The 16,758-nt window shown below is 55.2% G+C and overlaps 1 non-coding gene across 1 annotated transcript; it reads right to left on the reverse strand.

Annotated features, from left to right (window-relative positions):
- Positions 1-7,681: 7,681 nt before the first annotated feature.
- On the reverse strand, positions 7,682-7,890 carry LOC137771063 (small nucleolar RNA U3). The gene has a single exon (XR_011075282.1). It is a non-coding gene; the product is annotated as a small nucleolar RNA U3 (small nucleolar RNA).
- Positions 7,891-16,758: the final 8,868 nt, after the last annotated feature.

Raw genomic sequence — 16,758 nt, forward strand, 5'->3', positions numbered from 1 at the left:
CGGAGCCTCAAGGCCTCCTGGGTAGAATCGGGCTGCTAACAGCACCCACCTAGGAGGGTTTGCAAGAATTCCTTGAGAGCGTGAATGCACTTTAATTCTATGCATGGGGCCTGGCAGGCGGGAAGAGTTCCTGGGGCTGGAAGACAGAACTGGAGAAGCCAGACTCTCCTTCCATTCAGCCCCTCACCCATGGGAACCTACTCTCCTATGGCACCTTTGGGTCTCCCTTCAGGTTCTTCCCAGGGTCAGGGAGGGGGGCTAAGCCTGTGCACATTATCCCCACTGCAAGGAAAGGGGTGGGGGCCCAGCAAGGAACAGCCTGGTGATGGGGCAGCATGTGGAGGCATCAGACCACAGAGTCCTGGTCTCTAGCCCAGCTCCAAAGCCTCCAACAGCTTCCAGGTGGGGCTGCTTCACAGCCAGTGCCCTGCAATGGAAGGCTTGAGGCCCCCTGAAGCATCCTGGGGAAATAATGAGTCCCTTCCCTTGCATGGTTGCCTCTGCTGGAAGGCACTCCGAGCCCCAGAAAGGGGATACCTTTTTTTTTTTTTGGTCATGCTGAGCAACATGCAGGATCTTAGTTCCCCGACCAGGGATTGAACCCGTGCCCCCTGAAGTGGAAGCGTGGAGTCTCAACCACTGGACCACCAGGGAAGTCCTGGGGATACCAAAGCAATGTCCCCAACCTCACCCATCCCAGGATCATTCCAGAGCCTCTGCCCATGCTATTAGTCATGGGGGCTTCCAGATTCTTCTCTCACCTCAGTCATCCTCCTCCTCCCAATGCACTGACCTCCCATCTTCACCTCTCTCCCTCCCCAGTCCACCCAGTGGTCCAGCCTGTCACTGACTCCCTTGCCCCAGGGTTCTCCCATCACTCCTGCCTGAAAAAACCCTACAGCCATCTTGCTTTGGGACACGTTAAGACTGCTGCACACTCCTGATCTCCACTCTCCACTGGACTTTCACTGAGCCCAACAGTCCAGTTTCCCTGTGCTCCTGCCCCCACTCCTCAGTGGCATTTCACATGCCCAGGTCTTCTGAAGCCCTCACTCCACTCCCTCTCCCCCAGTGAAAAATCTTCCTACCTTTTTTGGAAAAAGAGAAGCCATCACCTGAGAACTCTTATTCCAGCCTCCAAACCTTCCACGCTCTGCGACCAAGCTGGCCTCTGCTCTCACGGCCTATTACCATGGAAGAGGCACCCCTTCCTCATAACAGAACCATCCTTGGACTCCAAAAGCCATTCCCTTGCCCTTCCTGGATCACCAACACCCGTCTCTTCTGGATCCTTCCTTCAACATTCCAAAGGACTTAAATCTCCCCCAACTTAAAATGTGAATACAGGGACTTCCCTGGTGGTCCAGTGGTTAAGACTCCACGCTCCTAATGCAGGGGGCCCTGGTTTGATCCCTGGTCAGGGAACTAAATCCCACATGCCACAACTAAGATCCCGCATGCCGCAGCTAAGACGTGGTGCAGCCAAATAAATAAACAAATATTTTAAAAATATATATGAATACAGTCAGCTCCCTGCCTGTGCTTTGCTCCCGGTCTCATTTCCTCACCTTCATTCACTGATTGACACACACCAAGGCTGCTCCAGCCAAACTGCTCCCGTCAAGACCGGCATCCTCCTGGCCCCTCATCCAAGAGGGCTCCCTCCAGCAGTTGACCTCATAGAGCACTCCGTCTTTCTGCAAAACTGACATGTGTCTCTGCTTCTCACCTGGACCCACATTCCATCTGTCTAAAACAGAACCCCAGTCTTTCCCCCAAACCTGCTCCCACTCCGGTGGCCTCCCTCAAGCTGGGGACCTGATGACAAGTGCCTCTCTCTCAGCCCACTCCATCTCCTCATCCTGGCTAGACCACCTCAGTGTCTCCTGCACGTGGCCACTTGCGTGGCCCAGGGCATCAGCACCACTCACCTGGGCTACAGCACCTCCCAGTACTCACCCCCGCCCCCGAGGCTTTCTCCCTGGAAACTGTTCTTCACTCAGTGGTGCTTTCTCAACTGCATGGTGTTACACCCTTTGGGGGCTGCCATTGCCCTCAGCATAGAGCTCAAACCCCTCAAGGGACAAGGAGGCCCTTCATGGCCTGCCCGGTGCTTCTCCAACTCCTCTGACCTCCCCTCCCCTATCTCCTGCTCCAGCCAAATTGGACTATGTACAGTTTATGTACAGTTTCCAGAACACTTCATGCTTGAAGACCTTCCCACATCCTTTTTTTTTTTTTTTTTAATTCCTCTGCTTGAACTGGGCCAACTTCTACAGGCCCTCTGGAAAGCCTTCCCTGATGTCATGTCAGGGGGACCTACTCCTACAGGGAATCCTACATAATTCCATTAATTCAGCAAATATTTATTGAGCACACGCTATGTGCAGGTAGAATTCTAGGTACTGGGGATACAGAGGTACAGACAGTCTCCGTTCCTAAGTTGCTCACATTCTGATGAGGGAAGACAGACAGGAAACAAGCAAACTGATAAATTAATAGATAACTTCGAAGAACAGTAAATGCTATGAACAAAATAAAACAAGGTAATGAGAACACAGAGTAGCTGAGGGTGGGAGGCAACATTGAATAGAGGGGTCAGTGAAGACATTTCAGAGCATAAGGGGAGCCAGCCAAGAGCAGATCTGGGGAAGAGTGTTCCAGATGGAGGGAACAGGTGGGAACAAGCAAGGAGGCCAGGGTGGCTGGAGCAAAGTGAGCAAGGGGAGTGTGGTAAGAGGTGAGGACCACTTAGGGCCTTAAAACTATGGCAGGATTTTGAATTCTTTTAAAAAGTGCAGCAGGAAGACATTGGAGGGGGTAAGCAGAGGACTGACAGGATTTCTCTTAAAAAGATCGCTCTGGGGCTTCCCTGGTGGCGCAGTGGTTAAGAATCTGCCTGCCAATGCAGGGGACACGGGTTCGAGCCCTGGTCTGGGAAGATCCCACATGCCACGGAGCAACGAAGCCCGTGCACCACAACTACTGAGCCTGCGCGTCTGGAGCCTGTGCTCCGCAACGGGAGAGGCTGTGACAGTGAGAGGCCCGCGCACCGCGATGAAGAGTGGCCCCCGCTCGCCGCAACTGGAGAAAGCCCTCGCACAGAAATGAGGACCCAACACAGCCAAAAATAAATAAATAAATAAATTTATAAAAAAAAAAAGATTGCTCTGGCTGCAGCTCAGAGGGTGGACCACGGGGGCAAGGATGAAAGCCCAGGAGAGCCTGGTACTGGGAGAGATGACAGTGGGCTGGGCGGGCAGAGATGTAACGGAGGCAGAGCCCACAGCCTTATGGGATTAGATGTGAGAGATGGAGCGAGGAGTCAGGATGACTCACAGGGTTTGAAGTGGGCTGGGTGGTGGGATAGGTTCTGAATGGGGAAGACCTGAGAAGGAGCAGGTAGAATGTGAAATCAGGTTCTGCGTTGGACCTTATTTTGAGCTGCCTTTTAGACTCGCAAGTGGAAAGATCACATGCCACGTCTGCCAGCTGTGAGTTCTGAGGCAGGGACCCGTCTGCCGCCTTCACCATTTTATACCAGCCCTAGAGCAGGGCCAGCCGGGCATTGGTTGAGCTCTCAATAGAAACATGATGAGGTCATAAGAACCTACTGTATGGCACAGGGAACTCTACTCAATACTCTGTAATGACCTATATGGGAACAGAATCTAAAAAAGAGTGGATATATGCATATGTATAGCTGAATCACTTTGCTGCACAGCAGAAACTAACAACATTGTAAATCAACAATACTCCAATAAAAATTAATTTTAAAAAAGAAATATTATGAGGTCACTGACTAGGGTGGGCTGACCAAGCACCTGTGCTCCTACTTACACTCATTTCTTTGCCCCCATATAATAAATACGACATACTCTGCAAAGGTAATATTGCGCCAAACCCGCCAAAATTCTAAAGCAGTGGTTCTCAAAACATGGTCCCTGGACCAGCCAGCAGCAGCCTCACCTGGAAATTGTTAGAAACGCAGATTCCTAAGCCCCTCCCCATATCTACTGAATCAGAAACTCTGGGAGTGGAAGTTAAACCAACAAGCCTTTCAGGTGATTTTGATGCCAGCTCAAGTTTGAAGCTGCTATTCTATGGGCCTAAGGCTTCATTCTAGGGGTCACGTAGGACACGTGCATAGAAAAAAATGATTGTTTTGGGTCCATCTGGCTGAATAGGACCCAGACCACCCTGGACCAACACATAGTTGGGCTCTGGATTTCCCTCCCCACAGCAGCTTCACTCCTGTCCCTCAGCCATTGTAGTTCTGGCCAAAGCCAGGTGGTGGCGCCAGTGCCTCAGGCTCCACCCTGGCTTCCGGAAACAGAGACCCTGGAAGAATTGTCCCCCTCCCCGCCACCTTCTTCTCCCCTCTGGGAGCCTCAGCTCCAAGGTCTGCCTACAGGCAAGGACCCTGAAGAGTGACCTTCATCAGGGAGAGGGGCCCTGAGGTTGGCACACCCAAGGTGAAGGCCAACCCCCTCTTCCTGGAGGTTAGGAAGGTGGGCTAGAGGAGCCCCTAGGTCAGAGAGAAATTAGGGGTGTCTGGCCTGTGGGACTTGGGGGTCAGGAGCCCTGGCAGGTGGCTGTGGTCCAGTGGACCCTGGTCACACCCCCATTAACCCTCCGCCTTCGCTGCCCAACCTAACGCGAGGTCTCAGGTGCTGCTTCCCTGCCAATGGGTGGGGGCGGCCTAAAAGTAACCCAGGGCCCACACAGAGCCCCAGGGTTGTGGGTCCTCACAGCCTGGCAGCCAAGCAGGATGGGAACGGGGGGCCCACGGCAGAGGGGATGCATGGGTGGAGCTCTTACCAGCTGCGAGCTTCACATCTCCTGGGTTGGGGGCTCTCTGGGCCCCTGTCCTGCTTTGTGGCCAAGGGAGCCCAGGATCCTGGCCAGAGCAGGAGCCCACACCCCGCTCCTGGTCCTGGTGCAGCTCGGCAGATGGGGGTCCAGGAGCCCCAGTAGGCTCCCTCCTACCTCAAGTTCCAAGCCCGGTTCCAAGCGGACCCAGGGCTGAGCGCCAAAGTCTTGCCCCCCATCTGCTCCCCTGCCCCTCATCTTTCCTATCTGAGGGGAGACTGAGACCCCCAAATTCCAGCTGGAGTCACCACTCCGCTTAGACCTAGCATATCTTGGTCTCTGCTCGAGGAATCTGCCCACGCCCCCTCATCTCCCAGGGTCCCACCCAATGCCCACCCCACCCCAAAGGACCACCCTCTCGCTCTTGGCCATGCCCTCCTCTCCCAGGAGCCCAGATGTGGAGCTGTCCTCCTCTGAGGCTCTGTCTCTGTCCTCAAGAGGCTGGGTCCAGGCCAGCTGTTTTCCCGTGCAGCCAGCTGTTTTGCCCATCAGGAAGCAGCCCTGGCTCCTCTGCTAAAATCGTGGCAGTCCTGCTGGGCCAGGGCCCGGGAGCTGTTAACTCCTCTGGGACCAGGCAGCCCCTTCCCCTCCCAGCCTGATCCCTTCTGCCTTCCTCTGACCTGCAGGAGTAGCGCGTGTCGCAACACTTCTAGAAACCCCCAAGCAGACCAAGCATTGCTATCCCCACCCCCACTCAGCAACTGCTAACCCACAGCCCCTCCCTCCCCTCAACAGAGCCTTGTCCTCAGGTGACCCCAGGTGAGAGGAGGGTTCAAAAGGATAAATGTTACCCCATTCAGAATAATAACAGTAATAGCTATCATTAACTGTCTGCTGTGTGCCAGGCATTGTGCTAAGTGCTTGAAATGTATTACCTAACTTAGTTTTCACAACAACACTGTGAAGCAGGGAATATCTTCATCTTATAGATGAGAAAACGGAGGCATCGTGAAGCTAAATCACTTGCCCAAGCCCACACGGAACTGGGGTTTGAAACCAAAGCCGGGCTGCCTGCCTCTCGCTGGCCGGCCCTGGTGGTCCCGGAATCCCTGTTGGTGTTGCTATTTAAGTTTCCCCGAGCTTCTCACCCCAGGCTTTCTCTCTCTGATCTGGGCCTCAGTAGCGCCATCTGTGAAATGGGAAGCTGACGGGTGGAATTACCACCACCACCCGCTCCGTGGGCTGAGTCCGGAGTAGTGCCAGGCTCTGCGCTCAGCACCTTCCAAGTACTTATTAGTGGATCATTCCTCTCGGTGGCGGCGGTCAGCCTGGGCTAAGATCCCGGCTCTGCTGCTTCCTGGCAGCCTAGTTTTGGGCAAGGGACTTTACCTCTCGGAATCTCAGTATCCAAAGCTAGAAAATGGATAGAAGAACAATATCTACTGCGTCCTTGATTTTGTTGTGAAAAGGATGAGATAATGCAGGTAAAGCGGTTAGCCGGTACCTGACACAGAGAGAGCCGGTGAGAAATGTTGCCCCTTTACTATCACGACTATAAACGACAATCCGGAAGGATCTGAGTGGCCCACCCACCATTGTGCGCCCCCATGCCCAGCACGGAGCTGGCACATAGGAGGGCTCTGTCATTTCTTGTGAATGAATGCACCCTGGTCCAGTGATGCCCACGCGAGAGCAAAAGGCTGCGAGAGGGGGCACAGCTTATCCAGATCACACAGTTAGCGGGGTAGAGCAGTGGGAATCCCAAAGCGCCCTGCTCTTAACTCTTCCTGAGCCCGGAACCTGGTCTATCGGGAAGGGGAGGAGAGACAAGGGAACAGGGACAATCCCAGGGCTGAGACGGCCCAGAAGGTGACTGGGCTGTGGCTGGGTGGGATCTCAGGGTCTGGGAATGACCCCTCAGGATGCAGTGACCCGTGCTCTCCCCCTCTGTCCCCTCCCCCCTGCCCACCATGGGTCAGCCCCCTGGTCCCAGCCTAGACATCTGGAACTGGGGCAGACAAAGGGCTGCGAGGAGGGACAATACCCTTCTGTCCATTTTCAGAGGCCGGGCCGGGCCTGGCCAGGGCTGGGGGCCGGAGCCCCGGCAAGGCGGTGCCAGGCCCCCCGTGGGCAGCGGACAATGTTGGCAGTGATGGAGAGGAGGCATTTCAAAGCGTTTTGTTCCTGCTGACCCCCTCCCCCCAACATCTCGCCCCAGCTCGGGGTGAGGCCCCAGCCCCACCCCCAGCCACCCAGGCCCCTGCTCCGGGCGGCTTGGGGACCGGCCACATTCTTGACCTCAGGGGAAAAGTTTAGACTCTTTGCGCCCTGGGCAACAATAACAATGTCACAGAACTGATTTAGGAGCAGCACTTACCATCACAAAGCGACAGACAAAGAGCCAGGGCTGAGAACGCGCCGGGCCTCTGGCCTCCTCTTCCAACCGCTGCTCACTTCTCTCCTGGGCACGGCCTGGGCAGGACTGGGGGCCAGGGCCCGACCCTGGGCACGGAAAGCCAGGGCAGGACTCGAGGTGGGAAGGAGTGAAGGAGAAGAGACAGGGGATCCAACTGGGAATGAGGGGACCTGAGAGCTTTCCTGCTGAGAAAGCCCTTCCCCACTCTGGGCCTCAGTTTCTCTCTCTGTAACGAGGAGGCTAAACTATAAGGCTGAAAGCAAGAGGCTCCGATCCTGCGGGCAGAAGGGTCTCAGTGACGATGATGATGACGATGATGAGAAGGATTTACTACTTCATTCTGGGCACTTCACAGGTGCCAGGCGCTGTGATCACTGACCCCTTTCTGCCTTAAGCCACCTCCCCCCCCCTTTTTCTTTTTCTCTTTTTCTTTTTTTTTTTTTAACGACGGCAAACACTCAGGCAGCATCCTCTGCCTCTTACTCTCCCAAGAGAAGAACGATTATCAGTGGCAAATGGCAGTTGCAGAAGCAACACCAAGAGCAGGTTTCACACTCAGGAGAGAATGCTGTGCCTCCTCCTCGCGGTTTCCGGTGCTCTATACGTTCAGAGAAACTTTTCTAGTAACAAACTACAGACATGATTCCTGAAAGTAGAGTTTTTCATCCGCTTTTATCATTTAATTCTCACCAACCTCACAAAGCGGGTGTACCATTAACCCTAGTTTACAGTTGATAACTGAGGCTCAGAGAAGTTGAGTCACTTGTCCAGGGACACACAGCTTGGAGGTTATGGAGCCGAGACACGAGGCAAGGCTGGTTCTCTTCTGATTATAGATTATACTGCAGTGGGAAGGAGAGAGGGACAACGAGGCAGCTGGACCCTGCTGAGTCCTGGGTGGGAAGGCCTGTCCTCCCAGCCAGAAGGCTATGAATAAATAAATGTCTGATTACCCCCAGGGGGAACTCCACCCTTGGAGCAGGTGCCTTTAAAAACTAGAAGGATTCTTGTCTGTGAGCAGAGGTTGGCCTGGGCAGACACCCAGATGCGGGGGCTGGACACAATGACCTCTAGTGGAGACCTCCTAGGAATTTAGAGGCAGGATAGGAGAACATTTAAGGGCTCAGGGCACTGGAGCTAGGCTGTGAGTTCGAATCCCAGCTCTGACTTTTCCTGGCAGTGGGTCCACGGGCAGTTACTTCTACTTTCTGTGCCTCAGTTTTCCAATCTGTAAAACTGAACCCACCTTTTAGGAGTGTGGAGACCATTCAGCGAAGTACATGCAAGGCCTTAGAACAGCACCTGACTCAGTGAGGGCTGCCTGTTTCTATTCAGGAAGGTGCCATGGCCAGGGCACCTCAAGGTGGGCACTCTGGGGACCCTGTAGCAGGCAGTCAGCTGTTGGCCTTGCTTTCCAAGGAGTTGTTGGGCTTTGATTACAGCATAAGGGACTACAGTTAGACCCTGAGATCTAAGGGGGCCACATTCTCTGGGATCTGTAAGGTCAAGGCCAAACCATGCCTTCTCATCAGAAGAGATTGTGGCTTCTCTGATGCCTGGGCAGGGGTTGCTTGGCCCTGGGCATGGTGCCTGGAGAGAGGATAGAAAGGGAAGGATGCCCTGGGAGGTGCTATCCAGAGTCTGCCTTCCCCCAACTGCCCCTGAAATCCAGAGGGACCAAACTGTATGTGGAGGGCGAAGGCAAGGTGGCCGAGCACAGCGCCCAGAGCACAAACAGTACTGCCCTTGGCGTCATAAGGGGGCCTGGTGGGTTTGAGTTCCAGTTCCACCAACTCGCTGTGTCACCCAGGATGAGTTGCTACCCCTCTCTGAGCTCATTCCAGAAGTCTTTTAGGATCCAAAGTGTTCAAAGGAGACCATCACAGGAGCCTCTGTGATTCCATAGGTCTTAAGCAAAAAGTTGGCTTGGAATCCATAAGTCCCGCTCCCCAGACTCCAGCCCCTTCTGTCTCCCTTCATCCCCAGATCACCTCCAGCTCTCCTAATCATCCTTTTGGTTCCTCTCACCAAACTACAAGTGCCACGCGCACCGCAAACAGAGGGCGAGACAGTCCGACAGAAAATGTCACAGATTTCTGGGGACGCATAGGGAGCCCCAACAAAGCCTCCCGCTCCCTCACTGCCCAGCTGTGGGGCCAGAGGAGCACTCACCTGGGCAGAGCATCTTGGGGTCCCCTTGGCCCGGGAGGTGGATGGCACTGCTGGGGCCGTCTCTGGCACAAGGTGACTTCCCTACCCAGTTCCTGCTGCTGAGAAGGGCTGGTCAGGCAGGCCCTCAGGTGCTAGCCCGCCCTTCCTGGGCACAGATTTTCCTGGCATCTGCTAGGCAGGAAGGGCACTGGCTGAGGGTTGGGCAGGGGGGCAGGGAAAGATTGGGGCAAATGTGTCTCCTGGAGGGCTTGTCCCCAGTCCCTAAACCCACTCCTTTTCTGGACACTGTGGGCTGAGGGTCCAGGAAGCCATGGGCCCTTGGGAACCAGGGGAGGGTTGACGGGGCGAGGTTGAGACAAGCCCAGTCCCCTGCCCCATCCTGCCCCCCGCCCCAGCAGGCCAGCACAGCCCAGGCTGAGGTGTTTGCTTTTTCTGTCTCCACACTGACTCCATTCAGAGAGGCCTTTCTCCACCCCGGGCCAGCGGCCAGGGAGCCGGGGCACCAGGGAGAGAGATCACCACCCCACCCTCCCGCCTTTGCAACCCCTTCTGCCATCTTCACTTCAGGAACGTCAGCCTCAAGAGCTTCCTGGTTTGGGGGGTACTGCAGAAGTAGGGGGACTGCGGCAGGGGGGCGCACCCTGGAGAAGAGGAAAAGAGGGAATCCAAATGCAGACGAGGGTGGTGGGGGAAGAGGGATGTGAAGTGAGGTCAGGAAAGAAGAGGAAGAGGGACAGGGCTGTAGGAGGGCCGGTGGGGAGAGCAGGGCTCCTAATGCAGGAGGCCCAGGCAGAGGTGGGTGGGACGGGGGGCACAGAGCCCGAGCCAAGGGGCAGGGGCTGGCACGGGAGGCAGGGAGCACCTTTACAGGCTGCCCCAGGGCCGCCCGCCTGGGCTCTGTGCCGTCGAGGCTGGGAGCTCCTGCCTGCCCCCTGAAGAGCAGCCTTCTCCTCGTCTCTGGGACCGGGGCCCAGGCGGGGCTGTGACCTGGTCTGGGGCCCGGGGAAGGAGGAGGGTGAAAAGTTTCCCCGAGTCAGAAGGCCGCGGGGGAGGCATCTCAGGGGGTCCTGCTCCTTGCTCTCTCTGACTGTCATGTTGGTACATAAAGGGGGTAGAAAGGTCAGATGCGGTCTTTCAGGCCCGTGGGAAAAACTCTGCCCATTTCCCTAATCCATATTTATTGGTGTGAGACAGTGGGGTGAGAGGAAGCCCCCTGCCCCCACCCGTCGCCCCGGCCAGGCCAGGTTAGCACTAAGAACAGGCTCCATGTCACCCAAATCCTACTCTTTGTCTCCAGATTGGCTCCAGAGTCCTCCCCCTTTCCTCCTCCCCTTTGCTCCCCCCACCCCCCTTTGGGGTTGCCAAGCAACCGTGGAAGGGTAGCTGAGATATTTTCTTTATTACAAGCAAAGGCAAGACAGCATCATGGCCCCAGGAGGGGAGCAGGGTAGGGGCTGGGGGAGAGGGCGTCTTGTGCTCTGGGGGGATCTCGCTACCTCAGTCTGCTCATGGGCATGGGCAGCAGGGAGACAGGGCCTCAGAGCCCAAGAGAAGGGGGAAGGTGGGGAAGATGGAAGAGAGTGATGGTGGTGGGCTGGGTGGGTGCACAAATGTTGACCCAGTCTACATCACACTAGAAGAAGCAGCGGTGCCCAGAGACCCAGGCCAGAGCCCCTCACCTGTCACCCACCAGCTGTGCATCCTAGGCCAAGTCACTTCCCTTTTCTGGGCCTAAGTCTCCCCCTCGATAAAATGAGGATAATAACATGTATTATCTCATTTAGTGCTTACATTAACCCCATGAGACGTTTATTTTCCCCATTTTACGGGTTTAGGAACCTGAGGCTCAGAGACGTGACGTGATGTGCCTCGCAGGTAAGCGGCAGAGGTGAGATTCTTGATCCCCAACTATTTTCTTAATACCAGATTTACTGAGATGTAATCCACATACCATACAATTCGCCCATTTAAAATGTACAATCTAATGGTTTTTAGTGTATTCAGAGTTGTGCAACCATCACCACAATCAACTTTCGAACCTTTACATCACCCCCAAAAGAAACCCCATACCCATTAGTTTTCACTCCCTGTTCCCCCCAAACGTCTCCTCCCTTCATCCCTAAGCTACCATTTTTTGCTTTCTGTTTCTGTAGATTTATCTATTCTGAATATTTCCATAGCTGGAATCAGACAATATGTCTGAGTCCCAGCTCCTAACTTCCAATGGCTCCAACATCACCGGGTGTTGGGAAAATAGACGTGTCAGATGGTGGACTGGGTACGAACATGGCCTTTGCTGATAGGCAGACTTGGATCTAAAACCTGGGCTCTCCTGGAGCCCGCGCGTTGCAAGTACTGGGCCCACGTGCTGCAACTACTGAAGCCTGCATGCCCAGAGCCCGTGCTCTTCAACAAGAGAAGCCACCGCAATGAGAAGCCCACGCACCGCAACGAAGAGTAGTCCCCCGCTCGCCACAACTAGAGAAAGCCCGTGTGCAGCAATGAAGACCCAACACAGCCAAAAATTTAAAAAAATATAAATAAAACCTGGGCTCTGCACCTGGGGGCAGTCACTTTCTCTCTCTGGGCCTCGGGTTCCTGGTCTGTACAATGGGAACAGTAACAGCCTTCCTCACGAAGCTGTCGTGATCCATGAGAAGTGCTTAGCCCAGTGCCCAGGACTTAATATATGGTCGTTTTGAACTGGATTACAATGATCCATGCATCCGCCCGTCTATTTATCCCTTTACCCAGGCATTTAATAAAAGTTAGCACCTTCTAAGGGTCTGGCATTCTTCTAGGTGCTGGGGACACAGCAATGAATAGGACATGGTCCCTGCCCATGTAGGGCTTACATCCTAGTGGAGAGACAAATTCCACAGTGGGTAAATATCAGGCTTTCAGAGAGGGGTACGTGTAATAAAGACAATGGCACAGCATGATGGGATGAAGCATCCCAGGTGGGGGAGGAAGGCTTCCCTGCCCTTCCTTCACTCATCTCATGGAGAGGAACATCTTTTGTAAACGGAAATATACTATGCAGGGTGTAGGGGTTCTTAGGATCCCCTCTGAGTGGGGTCAGTGGCCTGGCTTTGTCATCTTCTGAGATTGGGGATGTATCAGGTTGTCAATTCATTTCCAAGGCAGGTTGCTCAGCTCGTCACCATGTAAGAGCACTGGATGCTCTTAGAGAACTCTGCACGGATGGGGCAGTGGGAGCCCCGAGCAGGCAAGGGCCTGGCCTGGGGAGACACACAGAGTCATAGCAGGGCTCTTTCCTCTCTCCCAGGCTACAGTGAAACCGGATGAACGGGAGTGTTTGGGGACAGGACTCCAGGGTTGGACATATCTGGATCAGAGATGCAGCCTGACCGACCTGTTGCCACAGCTGTTTCCTGTGCACCTGCCTGCCAAGCTCTGGTCATGAGCCTGCCTCTGAAGCACAGAATCGAGGCTGCAGCATGAAGGAAATCCCCTTTAGTGAGCACCTCACAGCAATGCGTCCAGCTCCATACTTAGAACCTCAGCTGAGTGGCGACATTAGGCACCCACAGTCAATTCTTTATTCATTTTCTCTTCTATTCAGCTGTCCCAATGTCTGCTTTTTCATCCATCTGTCTATCCATCCACCCATTCATTGAATTATGACTCCTATACAGCATTCATTCATTCATTCAACAGACAATTACTGAGCATATCCTTTGTGCCGGGCACAGTGTTTGGTCTAGTTCCTGGTCAGATGCCAGTCCTGGTAGGAACGGCATGCCTAACTGGCAGTGTGGGAGACTTTGCCACCTTCTTCCTGAGAGCTGGTCTTTCTTAACAAGGGAGAAGGGAGAGAGCAGAGGCTAGGAAGAGTTGAGTGCATGCCTGAGCCTGAACGTGTATATATGTGTCTGTATATGCTGGAAGATAACGATAAAACCTGACTGCAAGCAAATGCAAGGTGTGTTTGGACCTTCCCAACACCACGACCATCTAATAACCATCTCTAGGGACACAGGACAGGCATGATGGCCCCATTTCACAGAGGCAATAACTAAGGTTCAGTCTACCGGAATTCACATGCCTGGAAGCCCGAGGCAGTGCTGCCTCCCCCAGCCGTTTTCCCACATCCTCCCCGTGGGAAGGAATCGCTCAGTCTTCTATAATCCCAGAGAATTTTGCTAATGCTTCAGTTAAAGGGTTTTCCCGTGGCTCCGCTCCTTTCACTGGGGCTGGCTCCTTTTGCTGTGTGTCTGTCTGTCCACTGGTCCACTGGATGGATACTTTTAGACAGGCAACATCAGACTCTGTTCATCTTTCCCTTCCCTCTCCCCCCAGGCTCCAGCGTGCACACAGTACAGCACAGGTGCTCACTAAATGTTACTCATTAGTAACAAGACTGTCAAAAACACAGCTGGGGACTCTGCTCTGCCATCACCTAAGTCCAGGTCCCCCCACCAGCTCTCACCTGCAAACCAGCAGTAGCCTAACTGGTCTCCGTTGTTGACCAGCTTGCCCCTATCCCGCCCCCCTGCCTCCCATTTGCTACACTCCAGTGCCAGCACACCTTTAAACATGTAAATCTGAACTTGTCAGACCTTTCAGGATCCCCACTGCGTTTAGGGTAAAATCACAAATCCTCCCAGTGTCCTACAGGGCCCGGTGGGGTCAACCCCAGCTCCAACTCCACTTCCCCTTCGTGCTCCAGCCACGCCAAATCTCCTTCCTTCCCAAAACTCACCAAGTTTTTTTTGCGTGTTAGCTTTGGAGGTGCCCTTCCCTCCTCCTGGAACAGTGCCCGCCTCGGCGCTCCGCCCGCCTTCACCTTGCTGGCAGCTCCTCGGGGCGGCTCTCCTTCCCTGGTGCTCTGTTGTGCATCTCCTTTGGGGACATCTGCCCATGCCGAGTCCCCGACTAGCACACAGTAGGCATGCTATAAATATCTGTTCAGTGACTAGCAGGAGGACCCTTCTAGGCTCCTCAGTTTCCCTGAGGATGAGGGTGAGGGGAACTGACCCTTTTCTGCCTGGGGCTGATGGCTTTAAGTAGCTCTCACATACACGGAAAAGCCTTCCTCCCGACCCACTCGTGCAGAGACCACTCTCGTCCTCTCTGTCAAGGTTGTGTTTCTGCCAGGCTGGGGTGGGGCTGGAACTGGATTATAATTTATAAACAGACACGGGGTGCCTCCTGGGTTTCACCGTTTGAGGTGCACATTTACGCCAGTCCCCTCCGTATCTGCTACGTAAAGGCTGGGAATCTGTAGTGTGCGGCGGGTTCCAACTCTGGCTCCATCACCTTCTAGCTGGGGACTAGGGACTTAACTGCCACCAATCTCGGTTTCTTCATCTGTAAAATGGGGCTGATAACAGTGCCTACTTCCCAGGGTTGTTGTGAGGAGTCAAAAGGCTCCTACCTTTAAGGCGCTTAGTGCTTGGTACTTACGGTACTTGTCACAGTTATTGTTATTATTTTTATCAGATGGAGCATTCACAGGAGTTAGGACCTGGTTAGCCGGGGTTCCCTCTCTATAAAACCTTGACTTCAAGTATTACTCCCCAGAAGCCTTATTTTTTCAACTTCTGTAAGAAACTCCAAGAAGTTCACGTGGCTTGTTTTTAAGTCAGCAATGGCTTTTCAACAATTGGTTGGGGGGAGGGCACTGTACTAGGCTCTGGACGCACAAAGATCATCAGTAAGACCCACTTCCCGTCCCAGGGAGGAAAATAGACCAAGCAATAATCACAATTCAGTGGGGCACGTGGCAGTGGCCCACAGACTGTAAGGAGAGGAGAGGATTTCAGGGCATGGGCAGGGACGCTTGGGGTGCCTGGGGAACCCTGGGGTAAATGGAGAGCAGAATGCATGGGAAGAAGGGCCACAAAGTCCCCTCCAGGGTGTGAGATTCATTGGGAAAGATAGGCTGAGTGAGCTCTGCAGGTGAGGAACTGGGTCTGTATCTCCCAGTAGACTGAGAACCTTCTTTGTGCCAGACCTGGCTGGGGTGGGCTAGGGTGGGGTGGGGGCATACCAGACCTAGACAGAGCCCCTGCCCTCCTGGACCAGTGTGGCTGTCCAGTGGAAGAGACAATGACAAGAATTAGCAGATTTCATGCCCCTCTCACACCCTCCTGCTCCCCCACCCCCATCCCCACAACCCTGCTAGAGCTGAGATATCCAGGAGCCTGCAGGAGGTATCCTGGGAATAAGCCCTTGTCCTTGGCCGCAGAGAGGGCAGTCTCCAGATCCCTAGTGGGAGTGTGGTCTCTCGAGATGGCATCTTCAGCCTGGGGGTTGGAACTGCATCCCCTCCTCCCTTATCCTGCAGCACAGCCTTTTAAGGGGGTGACCCTCTGACCTCTAGACCGTTCCCCCTCACCCTCCGGCTAGAAGCCTCTGGGGCAGGAGCTTAAGGCAGGAGGGCTCCAGAGGCCTCAGGTTTAGATGCAGATGGAAGGCCAGAGTTGAGCCTTAAAAGATTCTGGAGTCCCCTGGGCTCTCCTGGGGAGCTCAACCAAGGCCAGGGGCCTAAGTTGGGTCCATGGGAGTGCAGGGCCGAGATGCGGGTGCCTGGCCCAAGAGGAGGGAGGGGGCGATGTGCAAAGGGTTCAGGCGAAGGAGCTGGCGGGGCACTGGGAGTCTAGGATGCTGGGTGGGGGTGGGAGGGCGAGGGGTCCGGCCGATGCAGGGGTGGGGGGGCGGCCCCCGGGGAGGGGCACGCTATGTCTTTAAGAGCTGCCTGAGCGCAGGTTGCAGCTGCCTGGCCAGCCCGAGAGACAGCGGAGATTCATTACCCGCCGACACAATGACCATTGATGGCCCCGTGGCGTTATTCAAATCCAGTACCAATTGCAGCCGAGCCCCTTTCTCCGCGCCAGGCCCGTATTGTTGGAGCGGCCCACTAAAAGCCCGCCCCGGCCCCGAGCCGCCAGAGGCGCCCGCTCGGGCTCAGCCCTGCGCCTCGCCAGCTCGCCGGCTCCCAGCCCGGCTCCCCGGGCGCTGCAGGTGACCCGGCGGCGCATTCCAGCGCTCCCCGCCGTCCCAGCCACTGCCGCCACTGCTACCGCCGGCGCCCCGGCCGCGACTCAGCCACAGGGAAGCGGAGAGCGCCCGAGCCGGTGCGTGCGCGGGGCTGGGCGGGGACGGGAGACCCACGAGTCCAGCAGCCCGGACCCCGGGTTCGGAAACGCGACCCAGCCTCGGGTCCCTGTTTTCCGGATTCCCGGCGAAACCGGGGAGCCCAGGCTGGGGGCGGGGAGAAGGGAGTCGGGGGTTCCCCGGGACTGACAGAGGAGATTCCCCCGACCTGGGGCGGCGTAGAGACCCAACGCGGGCTACTCTAGGGACCCCGGGCCGCGATCGAAGGAGACACG

Source organism: Eschrichtius robustus, chromosome 10, assembly GCF_028021215.1.
Source record: "Eschrichtius robustus isolate mEscRob2 chromosome 10, mEscRob2.pri, whole genome shotgun sequence".
In the NCBI taxonomy this organism is placed as follows: domain Eukaryota; kingdom Metazoa; phylum Chordata; class Mammalia; order Artiodactyla; family Eschrichtiidae; genus Eschrichtius; species Eschrichtius robustus.